Consider the following 19,369-nt stretch of genomic DNA (forward strand, 5'->3'; position numbering starts at 1 on the left):
GATGGAGCTTTCATTGGGAAGAACAAAGAATTTTGTAAAAGCATCTACAGCCTATTTGGTTAGGCCCCTTTGGGGATTGTTGTTTCTCTCTGGTTCCCCCGCCCCACCCCCCACTGCCTCACCTTTTCTCTGCAGATTGCTTCTCCATCCAAGGAGCTTGTCTTTCCCACAACCTGCTGCTTGGGAGAAACAAACTCTTGAGCCAGACTATTTAGGCTAGAATCTTGCCACCGCCACTTTACTGCGTTTGCGATCCAGCAGGTGATTAATGGTGTCCTCATTTACATTTGTCCAAATATGGCCTTCCGGGGCAGGCCATCAAAACATACTCGGTCTTGCTTTTCAAAGGACAGGTCATCAAAAGGCTTCGTATATCCTGACCACCCCCCACCCCCGCAAATAAACATTTACTGTCTTATTTAATAGGAAGACCAGAAGCAACAGACTTCAGGGTCGGTTCGTCGTAGGTCCGATGATCTCACCGAGTGCCTGGGCTGTCTCCATCTTTCCCCAATGTTCTTAAAGCCCCTGAAGGAAACAGCTTCACCGAGAAGGCTGTCCACCCAGTCCCTCCTGCCAGAGGCCAGACGCCTGGAGGGGAGGGTTTGTTGGCCCTCAGCAAGACAGGGCTGTAGGTCCACAGACAAGGAATCTTTACAGTGGAAAAAGGTGCTTTGAATTTTCCTTGGAGCGGGTTGTAACATCTTACTGGTTCCCTCATTAATGAATGAGTTAAATCAAATCTTTAACACGTGTTCAAAAAAGAAATGGAGTGGAAAAGGAGTCCTCTGGTACATCTACCTCAAAGTTCAGATGTGAGGGTGTTTGCCAGAGGCATGTCCACCTGTAGAAACTGCCAGGAAAATAAGGGCTCAGCTACAGGGGCGATTTCTAGTCACGCTCTACACGGGCATTAATACCTCCAGCTCGTTCACTTATTACTGGAACAAATGTTTACTGGACACAGATGCTAGGCATTGGGCTACAGAGAGGAATACAACACCATCCGTGCCCTTGAGAGGCTCACAACCTAGGGAGGAAAACAAAGCATCGCCCAGAGCATAGTGGTGCCTCAGAGGAAAGGCCCCTAATCTCACTGGGGGAGGGCTTCAGGGAAGGCTTCCTGAAGACGGTGGTGCCGGAGCTGAATCAGGAAGGATAAGAAGTTTTCCAGATGAAAGAATGGAAAGGGGTTGAGGAACATTCCGGGCGGAAGAAACATGTGAGAGGATCCGGTGGTCTTACAGAGAGACGACTGGCCAGGCATATGGAGTAGGAATACTGTGAGCAACTCAGCTTGGCAGAGCACAGGGCTGCCCGTATGGCAGGCAGGCAGGACCCAGCAGCCCCCTCAGGGCTTGGACCCGAGGAAGAGAGAGAGGGATTGGCAGGAATGAGAGCCAATGGTTACGATGTCAGAAACTCTACAAGCCAGTTGTTAAACACAGCCTTTATTTGAAAAAATAAGTTGTATAAACTTACAATTCAGTAAGTCACATCAAAACCAAAGTAACAAATGCTCAAAGCTTATCACGACCTAATTACTGTACTACTTTTTACTCTTATCTATGCTCTTGAAGTTATTTAGGTCCTGCTGCATCCGTAGGGTGCAAACGCTACATAATGGCACCCCGATGAGCAGTTCTTTCCGAGTCCCTGTTCGGCGACAGGTCAGGCTGGTGGCTGAAATCAGCCAGGCTGGGGGCATCTACACCACGCTAGAAATTAGGGCTCCCCTCCCCGAGAGCTGTTTGCTACCTTTTTACCAGCACACCACCGGCTCTGGGTCTTTTTCCTTTCTCCCTCCCAGAGCTTACCTCTGATGCCAATAGCCGTTTTCAGGGAAAAGAGCAATCCTGAAAACTAATTCACGCACACACACGAAGCGCCAGGAGTCTAGATTTCTGGTTTGGGCTCTGAGGTCATTTGTGCTTTAGCAGAGATCTTCTGGAGACGCCAGGATGGGATGATGGAGAGAGATTTTTTTCGACCCGCCTTTTCAGAGGCTGTTGAAATGTACACGATAGACTACAATCTCCTATGCTTTTGCTTCAGGTCATCCCTCCACACCCACCCCTTCACACCGCAAGGCTGAAACTCTCCGCCCCACTCCCCGGCTTAGGATTTCAGTGGAATTAAGCCATTGAATCCCATTCATCCCACGGAGGTCGTGACAAAACGGATTTACATTTTGTCCCCAGCCCAGGAACTCCCAGCTAGAGAGGTTTCCTTCCTCCACCACCACACAAGGATTAATAATAATAATAAATAATAATAATAATAATAGTCATAGTTGGCAGCAGCTAATATATATTGAGTGCTTACGATGTACCTTAACAGTCAGCAGCAGTTCTATAAGGCAAATACTATTACCATCCTCATTTTATAGAAGAGCCAACTGAGAGGCTCAGAGAGGTTGAGGACCTTGCTAAGAGGCGCGCAGCAACGGAGCGGTGGAGGGAGAGATGAATGAGGCGGTCGGTCTGCTTCCAGAGCTCGCATTTCTCCCCGTGGCTCCGCCTGGGCTCAGCCCCGGCCCTCGCTGACCAGCCTGTCCCTTCTGCCTGGCCCCTGCGCCGGGGCACACAGGGGGGCCTCGCCGGACGGCTGAACTTGAGCGGTGCGTGAGGAAATCGCAGAAGTTGCGAAAGTCCCCGGTCACTGCCAATGTATTCAAACAAACAAGCTAATACAAACCTAGGATTTATGTAAAAATTAATCTGTACTGAGCTATATGCCGTACGCTCTGGAAATGGAACACGAGCTTTAAGCTGAATGACGAGCGTTGGCTTCGTCCGGTCCTGTGGGTGAATCTCGGTGGATGTATGCAAGATAGCCCCTGGGGGGGGGGGGGGTAAGGCCTTGTCCCAGCTGCCCATCCGTGTTGTGCTCCGACGGACGGCCTCTGGGGGCAGAGGGGCCCTCACATCCGTCAGTGCCACGCGGGTTCATGGCCCTGCCTCTCATCGTCACTTCCAGAGAAGGCGCACAAGCCTGATAGACCTTCCAGGCCAAGGCAGGCTCGTCCTGACATTCTGGTCATCTGAGCGGGTGGTTGAACCTTATCTCGTCGTTCAATATACTGTCGTACCTCGGCGGTTGTCACCATGACTGTGTCACGCACAAACGTGGAACATTCTGTATCTGTTCTCTGGAAAAAGACACATGCATACACACGCACGCGCGCGCACACACACTATTTTAAATACACTCTGTATACAGTTTACAGACCTCTGAATCCATGAAGTCAGTTCGTGTGTTCTCTGTATAAGAGCTTGCTACACACTGAAGTCCACCATCTTTAACAGGAAGCTCTAAGCTATTAATGGTTTGAGACCACCAAGGTGAACACGAGAGCCTGTCATATTCCAGGGACTTGGTGGTGGGTCTGCACATCCGGACAATATGCGAAATTTGGACTTGACCCAAACTCCCAACTTCCTCAGTTTGAGAAGTTCGAGGACTGCCCCCCACACCTCCCTCTGGCTTAGTCTCCCTGGCATGCTGCCTGGGGGGCGACAGCGTAGAATTGTCTAGCAAACAAGCAATACAAATACTCATCAAATCTCTCTGGGGCCATTCTGTGTAAAGAGAAAATGCATCTAAGTTGTTCTGCCTTTGAGAATCGGCTGAAAGCCATATACCCGGGCACACCGTTCTCGGCCCCCTGACAGGTCTCCGTTGTCCATCGTGCTCTGTTTGCTCTCCAGCTTCTGACCTGGGCCCTTCTTGGAAATTGTCCTTCTCTGACTCTAGGGTCTAGACTACGGCCACGTGGACGTTTCCTTCCTGTCTTATTCTGGAAGTCTCTGTCCTGGCCTCACACACTTGAGCGTCCTCCCGTCTTGCAGCCATAGTCATATTTCCACCCGTTTCCCTCCCTCGCTCCTTTAGCTCTGATTTTCTTGAGGCTTCTGTGACACTGTTCTGTCCTTCTGGTCTCAGCTCCCCTCCTCCCCCAGGAGCCTCTGAACACTGCAGGCCTGATTCTTCTCTGCCTGGCCCAGCATCTCCCACAAACAGGCTGTGCCTTATTCTTCCAACGAGTTTCATTATGGCTTTCCAACATATATTTGCACTGAGATTATGATTCCCATAGATTTCAGCTTTGCCAAAACCAAACGAAACCCGCAATGGAGACCACGCTTAGCGTGGTGAGCATGGCACAATGTGTGGAATTGTCCAATCACCATATTGTACACCTGAAACTGATATGACATCGTGTGTCAACTATACTTCAAGAAGAAAAAAATTTTTCAGGAAGCCACGGGGACACATTTTTTAAGTCTCGTCTGACTATCCTCTCCCCCTTTTGGCCTCCACCATTCAAAACCCCTCCATTGCCAGGGGTAGCAGCGCGCCTCTTCCGACCTCTCCCGCTAAGCTAAGCGGGGCTGCTAAAGGGCAGAACATCGTTTCTACTCGGCTGAAGGAAAGAGGTCATCAGATGGAACCCAGAGGTGTTTATGTGGGGGCTCATAAACAAAATAACCTCATTTCATTCTTTTCAAACAGCGTTTTAGCTACGTCAGTTCTCCTAACAGCCACGCGTTGGGGTGGAGGGGAATGAAGGGCTATCAGTTTACAAAACAGGATTATGGCAATTTGCAAAATGAGAGCTAGATAACTCTTGGGTTAATATTCCTCATTGACCTAAAAGTACATTGCAGAAAGAAAAAAGTGCATTTCCTACCATGACGACCTGACATCTGTCCCTGGCCTTTTTCTTTCTTTCTTTTTTTTTTTTTTTAAAGATTTTATTCATTTATTTGAGAGAGAGAGAATGAGAGACAGAGAACATGAGAGGGAGGAGGGTCAGAGGGAGAAGCAGACTCCCCGCCGAGCAGGGAGCCCGATGTGGGACTCGATCCCGGGACTCCAGGATCATGACCTGAGCCGAAGGCAGTCGCTTAACCGACTGAGCCTCCCAGGCGCCCCCTCCCTGGCCTTTTTCGAGGAACGTGGTGCATATACACTATGCTCTTTTCAAGGGCGGCGGGCCTGCATTCTGAATCATTGTCTCCAGAGCTTATCTTGAGGAACCTGATAGTCACATGTTCCTAAATATTTACACCCATCTGGCCCCTGGGGCACGGGTTGGTACTTGCACTGGAACAGTGTGCCGCTAGCCGTGCCAGTTTGGAGCCTTAATAGTTCATCAAGAATATCGGAGCAGGAGGCTTAAGAACTCTAGGTGTTTTAATTTGGGCAAGTGCCGGCCGCAGAGCATGCTGGGACCTCGGTAGCGACCTGGTAGGGGAGAGAAAGCGGCTGGCTTTAGGTAAGTGGGATCGGGGCTCACTCCGACGGCCCCATTTTACTCATTTCCCTCGAGTTTGGGGAATAAACTTTTGTCCCTGTCGTGGGCTGAATCGTGTCCCCTGCAAAATTCATATGCGCAAACCCTTACACCCCCCAGGACCTCAGAATGTGACTGTATTTGGAGATACGGCATTTAAAGAGGTAATTAAGGTAAAATGAGGCCATCAGGGTGAGCACCGGTCCCATCTGACAGGTGTCCTTATAAGAGGAAGGGCCACGGGGCGCCTGGGTGGCTCAGTCGCTTGAGCTTCTGCCTTCAGCTCAGGTCATGGTCCCGGGGTGCTGGGATCGAGCCCCGCATCAGGCTCCCTGCTCCTTGGGAGCCTGCTTCTCCTTCTGACCCTCACCCCGTTCATGCTCTCTCACTCTCTCTCTCAAATAAATAAATAAAATCTTAAAAAAAAAAAAAAGAGGAAGGGCCACATGAGGACCCAGAGAGAAGGCAGCCCTCTGCGAGCTAAGGAAGGACCACACCTGCCGGCACCTTGATCTTGGACTTCCAGCCTTCACAGCTGTGAGAAAATCAATTTCTGTCGTGTAAGTGCCGCCCCCCCCCCCCCAATTCTGGGTTATTTTGTCATGGCAGCCCTAGCAAATACACTCAGTCCCTCTTTTTTACTTCCCAGACTCTAAACCCCCTCCTGGGGGACTTAGGGAAGCCTCCCTTGATGAGTATGGGTGGGAGGCGAGGCCTCTCTAGCAGCAGTGATGGGGGCATCAAGATGGAGTTCCCGGCTCAGCCTGAGGGCGTCAAGGGGAGAGGCTGCTGTGTCCGGTGCCCATCGCTGGCAACTGCGGTACCCGTCCCGAGCGGGCTGGTTCTGCGGTGTGCTGGTCATCGTGCTTGCTTGCACTGACCTGGACATGGCTCCCTAGCTCCCCCCAAGGACTCTGGGAGCGACTAAGGACCCGTACATAAATACATTTTCTCCCTAGATCCGTTCGAGATCCTCTATTTTCATTCCTCATCCAAAAGCTGCCTTAGGATGCGCCCCCTCCAGGCTGTCCAGCTCGTCTTGCTCTCGGCTGCGAAGACTGGTTGATACTGATGGTAGGACATGACTTCTGTGTAAACGTGGATTCTCGGTGACTTGGGAACCAAGGGGCAGCCTGAGATACAGTGGCCTCATCCCTTGGGTCCAGAGCCTAATCCTTAACTGAGAGTTGTTTTGGTTTTTTTTTTAAGATTTTATTTATTTATTTGACAGGGAGAGACACAGCGAGAGAGGGAACACAAGCAGGGGGAGTGGGAGAGGGAGAAGCAGGCTCCCTGCAGAGCAGGTAGCCCGATGCGGGACTCGATCCCAGGACCCTGGGATCATGACCTGAGCTGAAGGCAGGCGCTTAACCAACTGAGCCACCCAGGCGCCCTGAGAGTTTTTTGAACGTGACCTGAGGCTCATCAATCAGCCTTCTGACACCCGCTGCCCCCTTCCTTTGTCTTCTCAATCCCTCGGGTCTTCGTCGCTCCCTTCCAGCCTGAGGAGTCCAGGCAGGACGAGGAAGTTAGTCCTCCAGCCGCAGCAAGGACAGCGAAGGGGTCATTCCCGGATTATTTCGACTGAAAATGTAAATAAAAATCCCAAACAAAACAAAAAACCTGGGAGACAAACTGAATTTGTCTGAAGTAGAAGACTTTTCTAGCACTCCCCAGTGGGAAAGAGCACATGATACTTAAAGGTTACCCAATCCTTCATTGAATAGTTAATTTAACTTCAAAAAAAAAACACACAACTTTTTACTGGGCGGGGGGAGGTCAGTAGAGCCAAGGTTTCTATAGCAACCTGGCAGCTCTACCTCTCGTAACCTATGAAATCATTACATTATGAGGTGCAACTGGGTCAGAGAAGAGCTGTGGGAACTGGCTGACCAATGGTTATATAACCAGCAGAAGCGAAGGTTACAGGCCACTCACCAAGGAGACAAGTAGGGATTTACAAAGGCCTGAGGCCGCGTCAGGCTGCCCGGTTGCTAGGAGGGCCTTCCAGGGGAGGGGCAGGGGGCAGGGATCGAGAGCATCTCTGTGGTGTCTCTGGCTTCGGGTCGGGGGTGGAAGGACGGAAGGACAGAACCCGACAAAGCAGAAAGCCCAAGACTGAGGTCTGAAAAGCCTGGTGCCGCTTGGCCTGCGTGATTCCCTAAGAGTCTGCCACCCCGGCAAGAGGGGCAGGTCAGGGGGCCGGATGAGTACCAGCCCTCGGTACTTGAGAGTAAAGCCACGTGTGGGGCAAGAACACACAGGATGTACCTGTAAACACACACAAAGCCCCAAAACCAAACCTAGGCTTGGGAACCAGAGGGTTTACCAAGGTTAAAAGGGCTGATCTGCCCAGTTGCCACATCCCTTGCTGCCCTCATTCCCCCCCACCCCCCCACGCCCCAACCTGTGACAACAACCGTAAGTTCCCATTAGGCCTACAAGTGTCAGGTAGAAAGGCGATGATTAATACAGAGACTGCTGGAAATGAATACCCACCTTTAGTTTCCTTCATCTCAGCGACACCTCTGCAAACCAGATGTAAACAGATTAACCGACCCACTTTCGTTTAGCACCTGCGGCTAAGAACGGGCTTTGACTTAGAGAAATTTGTTTCTGGTCTGGGTCATACAATGAAGGAGACACACACACACACACACACACACACACATTCTATCTCCTTAGCATCTGGTGGGAGGAAACTCTGTCACCTGATCAACATCAGCCCCAGCAGAGGGGCCAGAGTCTCCAACCTCACCAACCGTACCAGTGCTGAGACCACTACCTGGACCCTGGAAGTTGTTCCTTGATCAACTTCCCTTGGGTCTTGGAACCCACCTCTGCCCTCCCCACCCCCCAAACAGCAGACTCAGGCACCTTATTTGTTGTCTTTGATCGCATTTGGCCGAGAGCAGGTAGGAGTAAAGACTGAGAAATGGTGAACCTTATGGGAGTGGTGGTCAGAGGCGTCCGCTGCAGATAATGAGCAGCGCTGCCGCACTCAGGCGCTGGCTCTCGTACTAAAGTTCAGGGTCATTTCCAACTTGCTCAGTGACCGTCAGTCTTCTGTGAGTCATAGCTGCAGCTGAGTCATAGGCAGGAGGAGAGAGACTGTGTTTTCCACTTAATAGGCCTTCTTCTCTCTCTCGCCTCCCGTATTCTCCCGAGCTGCCTGAGGAAGGGGCTCTTACTGCTATGACATGAGATTGTCCTAACGGCTTGGGACACACACAGATCTGTCATTGATCATCTGTAAATTACTTCCTCCGTCTGAGGCTTCATTTCCTTACCTACGATGTGAGGATGAAACAGTACCTCATACTGTATCACAGGATTATTGTGTGAAGTTTGTGAAGTTTAAATGAAATAAACCATGTCAAGCTTGTTTTCAGAGTCCCTGTCACAGAGTAAGTACCCGACGATTATGAATCATGACTAAGTCTTGCCCCCAAATTATTTTTGGAAAGCTTTTTGGAAATCAGTCTATTGTGAGCTTGGTTAATGAGAATTATTTCCTCAGAACCTCATCACCCTGGAGGAGGCAGTGGCCCAATTTAATTTCTGCATCTTTTAAAAGCTAAGGCCCAGGGCACCCGGGTGGCTCAGTCGGTTAAGCGTCTGCCTTCAGCTCAGGGCATGATCCTGGAGTCCCAGGGATCGAGCCCTGCATCAGGCTCCCTGCTCGGTGGGGAGTCTGCTTCTCCCTCTGCCTCTTCCCCTGCTTGTGCGTTCTCTCTCACACACACACAAATAAATAAATAAAATCTTAAAAAAAAAAAAAAAAAAAGCTAAGGACCAGCCCTAAGCATGTGTTGGTCACATCAAAAGGCACACAGCCCACAAAGCTGTGCGTGAAACACGGGCCTCTCTCTGTGCCTCCCCTCTGCGTGGTAAGGAACAGATTATGCTTTAACTCCCTTCTGTTAGACTTCTGCTAAGGGCCGAGGTATCCCAGGGTTCTCCACGTTTATGCTGTTGGAATGGTTTGTCCAACCCATTTAGAAAAGTGGTGCTGTTCCTTACTGTCAGTACAAAGTATCCTTTGGCCACGTGGGTGCCCCCTGGGCTCCCTGTACACCCGATGTCCCTTACAGGTAGGTGTCTCTTGGTCACTCAGCCAGTGAAACTGACCAGTCCTCAAACTGAAGGCTATTTTGCTAGTTTCTTTCTCTGGAAATTGAGCATTAATCAAGATGTTTCTTACTGCAGGTCTTTCTTTCTTCCTTCCTTCCCCTCCCTCCCACCTTTCCTCCCTCCATTCTTCCTTTCTCTCTCTCTTCTTTCTTTCTTTTATTTTTTTTTCCTCCAGAGAAAGAAAATTCTGCAAGCGAGCTTCCATGAAGTTGCTGCCAAGTCCTTCCCACACCAGGCTCCGAAAGCCAATTTCAGGGCTGGTTGTGCTTGGATGACCCCCCACCCCCATCCCCGCCAATCAAAATGACCAATTTACCACATAGCCTTTCAGTCCCAGATTGTAGTCATAAGAAATCGACAGGCTTCCAGGCTCCAAAGGCAGCATTTTTTTTTTTTTTCCAGGAACACAGCTTCTGTATTGGTTCACGCACACAAAGCGGAAGGCAAGATCAGCGCGCATGTTTAATTGTCCCAGAATCAGTCATCAAAGAGCTATTGTGTGGGCGCCCCCGAAGCACCCCCTTGTGTTCCAAATGCAAAGAGGAGAGGCACAGAAATGTCGATGAGGAGGCGTGGGCTCAGTGGCCCCACGCGGATCGCTAATGACGCACCGCCCTCATGCGCGGTGCCAACCCTCTTCGCGGGGTGACCGCGGGGCGCTCCCGCGGCCCCCCGCCTCTCATGGCGGGACTGCGGCCATGGGCAGAGCAGGGCTGCAGTCCCGGCCGGGAGCCTCTACAGGTCTCCTCCGAGAAGCTCAGGGACATGTGTTTAAATTGATGGGGCGCCTGGGTGGTTCAGTTGGTTAAGCGACTGCCTTCGGGTCAGGTCATGATCCCGGGATCCTGGGATCGAGCCCCGCATCGGGCTCCCTGCTCCGCGGGAAGCTTGCCTCTCTCTCTCCTCCCCAAGTGTGCACTCTCTGTCACTGTCTCTCTCTCTCAAATATATTTATTTGTTGTCTTTGATCGCATTTGGCCGAGAGCAGGTAGGAGTAAAGACTGAGAAATGGTGAACTTAATGGGAGTGGTGGTCGGAGGCGTCCGCTGCGGATAATGAGCTCTACACCCAACATGGGGCTTGAAATATTAAAAAATAAATAAATAAATTGAAGTATATCATTAACACATGCAATGTTATATTGGTGTCAGGTGTGCAACCTAGAGCCCCGACAGTTGGATACGTTACCCAGGGCTCACCACAGTGAGGGGAGTCCCGATCTGTCACCATTCAAAATTATTACAGTATTATTGACTATATTCCCAGTGCTGTGCTTTTCATCCCTGTGACTGATTGATCTTGTAACTGGAAGTTTGCTACTTTCCTCTGTAATGACATTTGTTTTACATTAAACCCTACGGGCTAATATTATTGACCTGTCCCTAAGCGCCAGGAATTGTGCTAAGCGCTCAAGTGCAGTATCGTATTTCCGCCCCAAAACAGTGCTGAGAGGAGGAGACTGCTATTTTCCCCATTTTATAGCCGGAGAGATAGAGGCTTAGAGAGGTCAAGTAATGGAGCCAAGGCTACGCATCATAACACACCACTCTCTTAATATTTAACTTACCAGGCTCATCGATCCAATCCGAGAGGAAGACTTCCCAGACTGAAGGGGATGTTCGCACTGACTGGCATCTCTAAGGCAGCATGGCAGAATTCTGTGTGCGTTCATTTATTTTAATCCTGAGAAGATCACTTCCTGCCTTAAAACTTGTAAGTCTATGGCTGGGAGGTTCTGCCCCCTTCTGAATGCTCTCATTGACACTCACCACTACACCACGTTTAGGAATGGTAACATGATGAGCCACAGCAAATATGCACGGCTTGAAATTAAGAGGGAAAAGGTAGAGATGAAAGAATTAAAACATTAACTGGGGGCGCCTGGGTGGCTCAAGTCGGTTAAGCGGCTGCCTTCGGCTCAGGTCATGATCTCAGGGTCCTGGGATCGAGCCCCGCATCGGGCTCCCTGCTCAGGGTGAGCCTGCTTCTCCCTCTCCCTCTGCGCCTCCCACTCCCCCTGCTCATGCTCACGTGTGCGTGCATGCACGCTCTCTCTCTCTCTCAAATGAATAAATAAAATCTTTTTTAAAAAAGAGATTAAAGAATTAAAACATGACTGGGAGTGCCTGGGTGGCTCTTTTTTTTTTTTTTAATTTTTTATTGTTATGTTAATCCCCATACATTACATCATTAGTTTTAGATGTAGTGTTCCATGATTCATTGTTTGTGCATAACACCCAGTGCTCCATGCAGAACGTGCCTTCCTCAATACCCATCACCAGGCTAACCCATCCTCCCACCCCCCTCCCCTCTAGAACCCTCAGTTTGTTTTTCAGAGTCCATTGTCTCTCATGGTTCGTCTACCCCTCCGATTTCCCCCCCTTCATTCTTCCCCTCCTGCTATCTTCTTCTTCTTCTTTTTTTTTTCTTAACATATATCGCATTATTTGTTTCAGAGGTACAGATCTGAAATTCAACAGTCTTGCACAATTCACAGCGCTTACCAGAGCACATACCCTCGCCAGTGCCTATCACCCAGTCACCCCATCCCTCCCACCCCACCCCCCACTCCAGCAACCCTCAGTTTGTTTCCTGAGATAAAGAATCCCTCATATCAGTGAGGTCATATGATACATGTCTTTCTCTGTTTGACTTATTTCGCTCAGCATAATACCCTCCAGTTCCGTGCCTGGGTGGCTCTTGATTTCAGCTCTTGTCTCTTGATTTCGACTCGGGTCATGATCTCAGGGTCCCGAGATTGAGCCTTGCATGGTGCTCCACGCTCAGTGGAGAGTCTGCTTCTCCCCTTCTCCCTCTCCCTCTGCCCCACCCCCCACTTGCACCCTCTCTCTCTCAAATAAAAAAATGAATGAATCTTAAAAAAAAAAAGCATTGACTGAATAGATAGGGTGTTCTGGGCTGTTTGGAAAGGATACATCCATTTACTCTATTTGTCCTTTCCAGTTATTCACCAATCTCCTCCCACTGATTTTCGGTTGCATAAAGCCACTTGAGGTAGTGGATCTGTCCTCTATTTCTGTTCCTACCTCACTCCCCCCTCCAGTTTCTTCATACTTCCTACTCTCTTTTTCCCCTGCGGCCAGGCACTAGGTGCCCTCTATATCATCCAGGTGAGCCATAAAGCAACACATTGAAGCAACTCATTTAAACCCACATATGGGCAAAAACCACAGAGAGACAATGCTAGAATGTACAGGCTGTGGGACCTGTCTGGCCATTTAGGGAATACCTTCTTCAGTTTCCATGCCGATCGCCCGAGTCCCTATTATTTCCGTGAAACAGTCTAGACGGTCCAGTGTTCCTTGGGAGTGGGGTCTGAGCTGATGGTTGGAGTTGGGAATCTGGAGAGTTGGATTTCAGTCTCAGGGATCCTTTCAGAGGCTCAGTGTTCCCTAGGTTTAATACCTCCCTTCCCGACATACAGAGTGGCTATAAAGACAACATGAGGAAATATGTGAATGTTCTCTGAAAAGTGACAAATGATAGAGACGGAAGTTATCATTTGTGATGGTTAACTTTCTTTGGCAACTTGACTGCCCAGATATTTGATCAAACCTTACTCTGAGTGTGTCCGTGAGGGTGTTTCTGGATGGGATTAACATTGGAATCAGTAGACAGAGTAAAGCAGATCACCCTCCCTAATGTGGGTGGGCCTCATCTAATCAGTTGAAAGCCTGCATAGACCCCAGAGGGTGATCTTCCCCTAAGTAAGAATTCCTCCTGCCTGACTTCATGTGAGCTAGGACATCAGTTTTCTCCTGCTTTCAGACTCCACTGAGACATCAGCTCTTCCTGGGTTTCAAGCCTCCTGGCTCTCAGACTGGAATTACACCATGGGCCCTCCTGGGTCTTCACCTTGCCAACTCACTCAGCAGATTTGGGAACTAATCAATGATATATATATTTGTCAATGTATCTATCTATATATATCAATATATATATATCAATTAATCAATGATACATATATATATATCATTGACTCTGTCTGTCCAGAGAACCCAGACTAATACATCATGATATTTCAGCTGAGGTCCACATCAGTCAATACTCAGCCCTCCACCCTGCTATCAGCATTATCTACACCTGTGAATACTCCTAAATCTCTCTCTCTCACTCACTCCTTAGCTCGTACCTCTCACTTTTGTTCCAAATTTAGAGTTAATTAGCCCAATATTTATGGAATGCGTGTCCTAGGTGCTGTAGAAGAAGTGCTGAATAAGATAAACAAGGTCCCTGATCTCATAGAGCTTCCTTTAGAATTCAAGGAGAGGAAAGAGAACATGAACAAAACGGTAAATATACAAGAAAATATCAAGCAGTGATAAGCTCTGTGATGAAAATGTAACCGAGTGATGTGATAGTGATGGAATCGAGTAAAGGAGCTCATTTAGTTTGGGAGGCCAGGCCTTTCCTGAGGACATGATGTTTAAGGCGCTAACTGAATGGCAGAAAAGAGCCAACCATGGGAAGATGTGGAGGGAAAGAGTTTGTCAGGCAGAGGAAAGAGCTGAAGCAAGATTCTGTGACGGTAATGTGCTTGGTGTCTGTAAAACACTGAAATCCAGCTAGAGTAACTGGAACATAGTGAGCAAGAAGGGGGATGGTAAAACATCAGGGTATAATGATAGGCAGAGTCCCTACTGTATAAAGCATGTAGGAATGATAGATTTAGATTTTCTTCTATGTGCCAGGGGAAGCCATTGCCAAGTTTTTTTTTAAGTGAGCTCTACACCCAACGTGGGGCTTGAACAAAGGACCCTGAGATCAAGAGTCCTGTGCTCTACCAACCGAGCCAGCCAGGTGCCCCAGTCATTGACAAGTCTTAAGTAAAGGAATACCATGATCTGATTTATGTTTTTACAAGATTGCTCTGGCCACTGTATGGAGAATGGAGTGTGTGTGTGTGTGTATGTGTGTGTGTGTGTGTGTGTGATGAATTAAAGCAGAGAGACCAGTAAGGAGGCCACTGTAGTCATCTGGGAAAGAAATGATAAGTGGCTTGGCTTAACACCGTGGTGGTTGAGATGAAGATAAGTGGATAGATTTGGGATATGTTTTGAAGGTAGAGGAAATAGGACTTGCTAAGAGATTGCAGGTGGGGGTAAAATCATGGACGGAAACAAAGGTGACTATTAGGTTTTTGGCTTGAGCAGCTTAGTACTAAAATGGGAAACACTGCTGGGAAGTACAAGAGAATCAAAAGTACTGTTTGGGAGACATACTGCGTTTGAGATGCCTCGCAAGTGGAGAGCTATGGGTATACAAGCCTGAAGTTCATGGAAAAAGTCAATTTTGGAGATAAAATTTTGCGAGTCATCAGCATCGACAGTATTTAAAGCCATGGGACTGGAGGAGATTGCTAGAGGGAATCTGTGGAGAACAAGAGTCCTGGGACAGAGCCCTGGGCACTCCCAACACGTAGAGATTGAGCAGAGCAGTGGGATCCTGCAAAAGGAACTTAGAAGAAGGGGTTGGTGAAGTACGAAGAAAATCAGGGGACTATTCTCCCAGAGTAAAGTGAGGAGAGTGTTTCATGAAGGGAAATGTGGTCAAGCATGTTAAATGTTGCTAAAAGGTAAAGGAAAAGGATAGAGAAACGATCACTAGCTTTGGTGATACATCAGATTTATGATCTCAAAGATGACTGTAGTGTCGGCATGGGTAAAGGATTGAGTGGGTGGGAAATGATGGTAGGATGAGAAACAGGAGGAAACCAGTTAGAAAATCATTGTCAATTGATTGCTGACAAGGGTACAAAGACAATTCAAGAATATGCTCTTCAACAAATGGTGCTGGGACAACTAGACAATTCAAGAATATGCTCTTCAACAAATGGTGCTGGGACAACTGGATAGCCACATGTAAAAGAATGAAGTTGGGTCCTTACCTCATACTATATATAAAAATTAGCTCAAAATGGATAAAAGATCTAAATGTAATAGTTAAAACTATAAAACTCTTAGAAGAAAATAGAGGCATAAATCTTTGTGACCTTGGTTAAGCAATGGTTGATTAGGTATGACACCAAATGCACAACCAACCAAAGAAAAAATAGATCAATTGGGTATCCTCATAATTAAAATATTTTGTGCTTCGGGGCGCCTGGGTGGCTCAGTCGTTAAGCGTCTGCCTTCGGCTCGGGTCATGATCCCAGGGTTCTGGGATCGAGTCCCGCATCGGGCTCCCTGCTCGGTGGGAAGCCTGCTTCTCCCTCTCCCACTCCCCCTGCTTGCGTTCCCTCTCTCGCTGCGTCTCTCTCTGTCAAATAAATAAATAAAAATCTTTAAAAAAAAAATTTTGTGCTTCAAAGGCTATCTTCAAGAAAGTGAAAAGACAACCCACAGAATGAGAGAAAATATTTGCAAATCATATTTCTGGTAAGGTACCTGTGGCCAGAATATATAAAGAACTCGTAGAACTCAGCAATAAAAAGGCAAATTACTCAATGTAATCATGGGCACAAAAGATTTGCATAGACATTTTTCCAAAGAAGCTATACGAATGGCCAATGAGCACAGGATAAGATGCTCAATACCATCAGCCCATCAGGGAAAATGTAAGTCAAAACCTCCATGAGAAACCACTTCACACTCCTAGAATGCCTGTAAGCAAAAGTACAGGTAATTGCAAGTGTTGATGAGGGTGTGGAGCAATGGGAACTCTCCTCGCTTGCTGGTGACAATAGAAAATGGCTCAGTGGCTTTGGAAAACATTTTGGCAATTCCCCAAAAGGTTAAACATAGAGTTATCATATATCCCAGCAATGCTACTCCTAGGTATATACCCCAAATAAACAGAGAACATACTTCCGCCCAAAAACTTGTACGCAAAGGTTCGTAGAAGCATTATTCATAATAGTCAGGAAGTAAAAATGCCGCATATTATGAGTCCATTTATATGAGACATCCAGACGTGGCAAATAATTAGAAAGTAACGTAGGGGGTTCTTAGGGATGGGGGGAGGGGCCGGTATGGATGGCTAATACCTATGGGTTTCTTTTAAGGGGAATGAAAATGTTACAATGGATCCTGTGGATAGACACACAAGTCTGTGACTATACTTCAAAACGCTCAACTGTACACTTTCAGGGGGTGACGTGTATGGTATTGAATTATGTATCAAAGCCACATCTCCATACACCCCAACTATCACCCACCCCTTCCCCCCTCCATTTGTTCAGTCTCAACTGCCTCCCTCCCATGTCTCTGTGTGCAGATCTCATCCAGTCTCATTTCCATTCGCTTCCTGATGGGCAGATATTTTAACTTGTATTGTAGTTATTGGTCTTTGTTTTATGTTTCCCGCCCCTTATTACACTTAAATTCCTCGAGACCCTAGTTCACGTCCTGCTTTGCCACAGCCCTGCGGCACCGGGTGGGGCCACAATTCAGAGCTGAAATGCCTTCACCTTGAACTTAGAGGGCCCCGTGATAGGATTTTTCCTCCAGCCTCTTTTTTATCTTTGAAGTGCTACAATTTTTAGTTACTGTAAACTTTGGGACTTAGTTGTTAATCTTAGTCAATCCTGAAGCCTCAATAGTTGTTTCCTAGCCATCTCTGGATTCCTGCTGAGCTTTGAGCCTTTTGTTAGTCATATGGTCTCAGAATGCTAGGACTTCTAATCTTTCACTACCATTCAATTAAACCTGTATATATATGTATGTAATTAAATAAATAAATACAGAGAGAGAGAGACTGAGAAAGGAAGGGACAGAGGCAGGGACAGAGGATGGGAGGGAGGGAGGAAGGAAAGAGAGAGCATCTATTGTGTGCCAAAATACCAAGATGTTGAAGTCATAAAGAGTTACGTGTCCTCAGTCTTAGGACGCCTGGGTGGCTCAGTTGGTTAAGCGTCTGCCTTTAGCTCAGGTCATGATCCGGGAGTCCCGGGATCGAGCCCCGTGTGGGGCTCCCTGCTCAGCAGAGAGTCTGCTTCTCCCTCTCCCTCTGCCTCTCCACCCCCCATTGGTGCTCTCTCTCTCAAATGAATAAATAAAATCTTAAAAAAAAAAAAAGAGTTCCCAGTCTTTGTGGGTGCACGTGAAGGTGGGCATACACAGACGGGATAGCAACGCACAGAGGAAGTAGCAACCAGCGCTGACCTCCTCCAGCCGACTCCCCCCAAGTACAGGGAACCTTTCAGCTGCCCGCATATGCTCTGAGGCCACGTCTATTTCACAGATTGGCTTGCTTAATTTCCAACCACCTTGCTTTTCTTTTTGTTGTTGTTTTTGTTTTTCAACTCCGTTGCTTTTCAAGTGTCTTATTCTCATCAAGTATATGAGTTCGGGTTATTTTTTTTTCCTTGATCATGTATTAACTTGCTCTTACGCAGACTGATTTTGTTTATTGATTTATTTTAGCCTTTCTGTAGTCCCTTTGCTAAAGTTAGAAAACAAATATGTTGAAGCCTAGGAATTCTTAATAGAGATGACATGATCTCTAGCCATCTAATCGAGTGACACTGCATTTCATGAATAACGTACAGAAATAGAAAATGCCCATTTTATTATCACTGGCATTATCTGATCACACTTAAGAATGTTTTCGCCAACTGAGGGCAAAAGCTATGTTTAAATATAGGCCACAGATGCCCTGAGAAATAAAGGGGACAAAACCACAGATTTGTGAACTCAGGAGTTATCCAATATGTACTTCTTTTGAAGGTACATTTACTTATTTTCCTGAACTTAACCATAAATATAAAAGTTAAGAGAATCCTTAAATAGTTTGAGGTAATCACAACTCTCTTTATATTCCCACAATTCTCTTTTGCTTCACTTGGTACCAACACAGATTTGGGGGAAAGAGAACTCAAATGGGTAAAAGATACACACCACGCAGGGAAACCAACCACTGGACATACCTGAGGGAGTCCTGTTCTGAGTAATGGAGGGTAGGAGAGAATGTATCATTTACTATATTTGGGTCCTTAAAAAATTTCCCTTAAAAACGTACGAATCCGCTTTCTTGCCCTTGTCCTAATACTCCTGTTTAAAAATCTCAGCTCCCCAGATGCCTGGGTGGCTCAGTCGGTTAAGCGTCTGCCTTCGGTTCAGGTCATGACCCCAGGGTCCTGGGATAGAGCCCCACATCGGGCTCCCCGCTGAGCAGGGAGCCTTCTTCTCCCTCTGCCTGCCTCTCTCTCTCTCTGACAAATAAAAATAAAAATCTTTAAAAAAATAAATAAAAATCAATATCTCAGCTCCCCATTATCTCTACCTCTTCTGCCTATGTGTCCTCATATCACTTATCATTAGCTCATACAGGAAATGATCTTGCTCCTTGTCTGCCCAGCCCCATTCGAGTCAGTTTCACGAGGCAGGGATTTTTTTCCCCCATTTTATCCACGACTGTGTTTCCTTCCATGCCTTAATCACAGTAAAAACTAAACACATGCTAAACATGCAAGTCATTATGTAAATAAACTTTTTAAATTTTGGAATAGTTTCAGAGTTGAGAAAAGATTGCAGAGTACAGAGATTTCCAGTTGACTTCCTCTCCCTGACGCCCAGTTTCTCCCACTCTTACCATAGCACACTGGAATGAGGCATTTGTTACAATTAGAGAACCAATATTGACACATTATGATTAACTACAGTCCAGAGTTTATTCAGATTACCTTAGTTTTTACCTACTTTCCTTTCTCTGTTCTAGGATCACACTATGATAGCACATTACATTTAGTCATTGCCTCCTTGGACTCGTCTTGGCTGTGAGAGTGTCTCAGACTTTCCTTGGTTTTGAAGACCCTGATAGTGTTGATGTGGAGAGTCAGGTATTTTTTAGCCTGTCCCTAGTTGGGATACATCTGATTTTTTTTTTTTTCACACAACGTTATGTCAAATGTATTCAGTAAAAAATTAAAAATAATTATAGGGGCACCTGGGTGGCTCAGTTGGTTAAGCAACTGCC

Source organism: Mirounga leonina, unplaced genomic scaffold (assembly GCF_011800145.1).
Source record: "Mirounga leonina isolate KUSES-001 unplaced genomic scaffold, KU_Mleo_1.0 Mir_101664, whole genome shotgun sequence".
NCBI lineage: Eukaryota > Metazoa > Chordata > Mammalia > Carnivora > Phocidae > Mirounga > Mirounga leonina.